This window comes from Triticum aestivum, chromosome 1A, assembly GCF_018294505.1.
Source record: "Triticum aestivum cultivar Chinese Spring chromosome 1A, IWGSC CS RefSeq v2.1, whole genome shotgun sequence".
NCBI lineage: Eukaryota > Viridiplantae > Streptophyta > Magnoliopsida > Poales > Poaceae > Triticum > Triticum aestivum.
The window spans coordinates 177,247,163-177,252,099 of NC_057794.1; positions in this window are offsets into that span (position 1 = coordinate 177,247,163).

Below are 4,937 nucleotides of genomic sequence, written 5' to 3' on the forward strand. Positions count from 1 at the left end.
GCCCTTGTTTTGGACTCTAACTTGCATGATTTGAATGGAACTAACCCGGACTGACGCTGTTTTCAGCAGAATTGCCATGGTGTTATTTTTGTGCAGAAATAAAAGTTCTCGGAATGACCTGAAAATCAATGGAGAATTATTTTGGAATATATAAAAAATACTGTAAGAAAGATCTACGTCAGGGGGCACCACCTGTCCACGAGGGTGGGGGCGCGCCCTACCCCCTAGGCGCACCCCCTGATGCTCCACTGACCTCAACCTTGACCCCATATATTCACTTTCGGAGAGAAAAAAAATCAGGGAGAAAGATTCATCGCGTTTTACAATACAGAGCTGCCGCCAAGCCCTAAACTCTCTCAGGAGGGCTGATCTGGAGTCAGTTCGGGGCTCCGGAGAGGGGAACCCGTCACCATTGTCATCATCAACCTTCCTCCATCACCAATTTCATGATGCTCACCGCCGTGCGTGAGTAATTCCATCATAGGCTTGCTGGACGGTGATGGGTTGGATGAGATTTATCATGTAATCGAGTTAGTTTTGTTAGGGTTTGATCCCTAGTATCCATTATGTTCTGAGATTGATGTTGCTATGACTTTGCTATGCTTAATGCTTGTCACTAGGGCCCGAGTGCCATGACTTCAGGTCTGAACCTATTATGTTTTCATCAATATATGAGAGTTCTTGATCCTATCTTGCAAGTAGCATTTGAAGGAACTCGACTTGACGGTCTCATCAGTTGGGGTAGATGATGATGATGCTCTCGGCTTGAAGTTGCTTGTAGTAGGATGATGACTTGGTGTAGTCGAAGATGTTGGAGTCGTTGAAGCTTGATTGTAGGACTTGGATGAGAACTTGGCATACTTGAAATCATGTTGCACTTGACGTTCCGCTTTGGTAGCTTGATGCACTAGCTCGATGAGATTCGAGTATGGTCAGAAGTCGGTGATCTTCTTGATAGGATGGTTGAGTCCATTCAAGAAGCGTGCCATAGTTTGCTCATCATCTTCCGTGACATTGGCTCGTATCATGGCAATCTCCATCTCCTTGTAGTACTCTTCAACGCTTTTGGTTCCTTGCTTGAGTAGTTGAAGTTTCTTGAAGAGGTCGCGGTTGTAGTAGGTAGGCACAAAGCGTGCTCTCTTTACATCCTTCATTTGCCCCCAAGTAGTGATGGGTGGTTCACCACTTGCCTCACGGCTCTTGATAACTTGTTCCCACCAAATGAGGACATAGTCTTGGAACTCAAGGGATGCCATTGCGATCTTCTTCTCTTCGTCATAGTTGTGCAAATGGAAGATTTTGTCGACCTACAATGCCCATGATGGGTACTCTTCGGGATCGTTGCTTCCATTGAACTTGGGCATTGGGAACTTGAGCTTGCCGTAGCGTTGCTCGTCATTGTGTTGGGGTCGGGGATGATGACGTCCATGTTGTTGATGATTGTCAAGCTCGTGTTGCTCTTGGAGAAGAGGGTTGTCGACCTCATGTTGTTCTTGTCGTGGAGGATTTCCATTGTCGTCATGCTCTTAATGAACTTGATGTTCTTGGCGAGCTTGTGGAGGAGCTTGTCAAGCTCGAGGAAGATCATGAGGAACTTGACGATGCACGCGAGCTTGAAATCTTCTTTCTTGAACCTCTTCGCGAAGTGCTTCCTCTTGTTCACGCCGATGGCGGTTGCGTGTGGCGACGACATTACTTGCATCTTGAAGGGCACGTTGCGCCACAAGTACTTGAGTTTCACGGAGTTGTTGTTCTTGACATTGTGCCTCGGCATCTTGTGCTTCTTGGTGTAGACGCGCTCGCTCTTCCTCTTCATGTTGGTTGGCGTTGTCGTTGTCTTTCTCGTGCTAGCGCAAAAGCCTCTTGAGTTTGACGTTGTCGGTGCTCTTGAGAGTTGGTGTCGCGTAGAGGATCGAGGCTTGCATGACAATCGTTGCGCGTGGCACATCGAAGAGTGTTCGATGTCGGTGTACTTGAGCCGGAGAGGGTGAAGTCGGAGTGTCGACTTGAGCGGCTCCTTCTTGATGAAGACGAAGTGGAAGAAGAGTGGTTGAGCAACAAAGCGTGAATCTCGTCCATTCTTGCGTCGTTCTCTTGCTTGTGATCATCGAGCTTGTGGTCTAAGTAGTCCCTTGTACGTTGCTCGGAGAGTCGCAAGTCGGTGGCGAGGTTTTCGATGCGTTCACTCATTGCTTGTTGCTCTTGATGCAAAGCACGTTGTGCACCAAAGAGGTGACTCTTGGTGACATAAGAGTTCATGTCGTCATCATGCTCAATGAAGAGTGGGTTGGCAGAAGTACTTGGCCTATCCATCATTCCAAGATAAAAATGTGAGTGGTAGAAAGAGAAGAACGAATACCAAATGTACCTTGACCGAAGTTGAAAGTGGATCAATGACCACTACAATGTGGACAAGGAAATAGCACAATTGGTACCAATTATTGTCGGTTTCTCACACCTACACAAGTAAAAGCTTATGGTGGAGCTTGGTTAGGATGGTGGCACAAAATTTGATGCAATTGTAAGTGAGCTTCAATAATGTTGGAAAATGTTCGCAAGATTGCAATGCCACAAGTAGACCAAGCAATATAATGTACACAGAAACACACACGCAAAAAGATAAGTGGGGTCGTGCAACCAAGGGTGAACCAAAATGTGGAATCCACAAAAATGCTCTTGTTGCACAACACTAGAGAGACGCTAGCATGATTGCACAATAGGCGGATACAAAGACTTGTGCACAACCTACTAAGCAAAAATGCAACGACTCCTATCCCAAGTATGCTCTATGCAAGGTGTTTCTATGATATGATCCAAGATGATCTAATATGACAATCTTAATGTTGTATGATGCTATGGTTCTTGCTTAGAAGCTCTTTGCTTATCTTTCCTTTTTGCTTAAAATCTTGTTTGGCTCTTTGGTGTTTGAGCTCTTTTCTCATGCAATGATTGACGAACCAAGATAGCAAGTGTGTATGCGATGACAACCTTGTGACACAAGAGATGATACCAAGATATGCAACAATGATGTATGTATGCTATGGGAAGTATGATCACTAATGTGCACAAGTCTCATTGCCGGCAATACTCAATGGCTAGTCTCGATGGGTAAGCAACGCAAAGGAGTAAGGCTGTGATGGCTATCAATGTAATGGCAAGAGTGATATGTCCAATACCAAGGTGAGGTTACCATTTCTTGCGGATGGTATGGTGTCAAAATGGTGGAACGAATACCAAGATATAGTCAAGGTGGCCGTTGTTGATGACACCTCCGTGGCGAAGATGAGCGGCGGTGATGTCGATGTCGAACCGTACCTAGATAGCCGAAACACAAAAGGATACGGAACCGCAACTCAAATTCTTAAAGATCGAAGTGGCAACACGTGTTGGGGTGCAAGACGGGTAAGCAATGGTGGTGGTATGCGGAAGTGGTGATGGTGTATAGGTGGTAGGAGTGCGAATGCAGAAATGTGGGGCGGTGGTGGTGGCCAAAACTGAAGAAAATTCAGTTTCTTCAGGTAACTCTGGACGTCCGGTGGTGAGCGGCCGTCCGGTGGCGAGCGGACGTCCGGTGACTGGGCACTGTTCGGGCACGGGATGAACTGCACGTGTACGAGGTGGATGAGGTGAAAATCATTGAATCCGGGCGATTTTGTGGATGGAAAGGGTGGGGAAAGGGGGGAAAAGCAAGATCCACTCAAAACAAAGCAAAATCCACGGATCAAATCCAACAAAATTTCAACGCACCAATAAATCACAAAAAAAATTGGGGCTATTTTCGTTTGGAATTTTCGAATTAGGGACAAAATCAACAAAAACTAGGCTAGCAACACAACGGGGAGGCTCCGAAATCATGATTAACGTGGCTCTAGATACCAAGATGATGTAGGGTGGGAACCCTAATCGTCTGATCTTTCAATAAAGGAACGGATCCCGCGATGAACACGAAGAACACGATGAGGGAAACGAGGGAAAACACGGGGGAAACACAAGAGAAACACTAAACCAATGAGAAATAGTCACACATGTGCTAGATCCTCGAGTACATAAGAGATAACATGGTACACGATCAACTAGGGACGATACAAAGGTAGCCGGTCTTCTCCGTGAGGATATCTTGAGGTTCTTCTCCACAAGGAGGTCTTGAATCCAAAGGGATCTTCTCCGTAGAGGCCGCGGTCTCTCTCGTGGAGTAGATCCGATGTGGATGAGCAATGCTCTATCTCTAAACGTGAGCTAAACCAATGCTAACCCTAGCTAGAATGAATAGGAGGTCTATTTATAGTCTTAGTGCAAATGGGGGCGAAAGGCGGGGGTACATGGGCTTCGGGCCCGAAACTGGACTCAGCCAGGTACTGGACGTCCGCTGGGGGCCGGTCGTCCGGTGGCTCACGGGCGTCCAGACGTCCGGTAGTAGCCGGTCGTCTGCTGGTTCTGGCTCGGATGTGGAAGTTGCGGATTTTCGGAAGGGGCCGGTCGTCCAGTCGCCGGACGTCCGGTGGCGTCGGACTTCCGCTCGTTTGGCTCGAGTGCGGTGTCGTCGGTCGTCTGGTCCGGGCCGGACGTCCGCTCGATGTAGCTCGGCTAGGGCTTCAGGCTCCGGACGTTCAGTCCTGGCCAGTCGTCCGGTGGCTAGGGCTTCAGGCTTCGGACGTCCGGTCCCAGCCGGTCGTCTGGTGGCTGGGGCTTCGTCCATAGCACTCCTTCTTCTTCGTCTTCACGCCCATCTTCCTCTTCTGATCCTCCTTGCTCCTTAGCTTCTTCATGGCCAACTCCTTGATACCTGAGTATGCACAATGTCTCCGTTTGAGGTAGTAGCCATGTCTCATGTGCATCGAAGTGAACTTGTGAGAGGAGAGATGTCACCTCGGTTTCGAGAGCTCTTGCACATGCTCGTGTCATGGGTCCGCTAGGCACTTGGTGAGATGATGGTATGT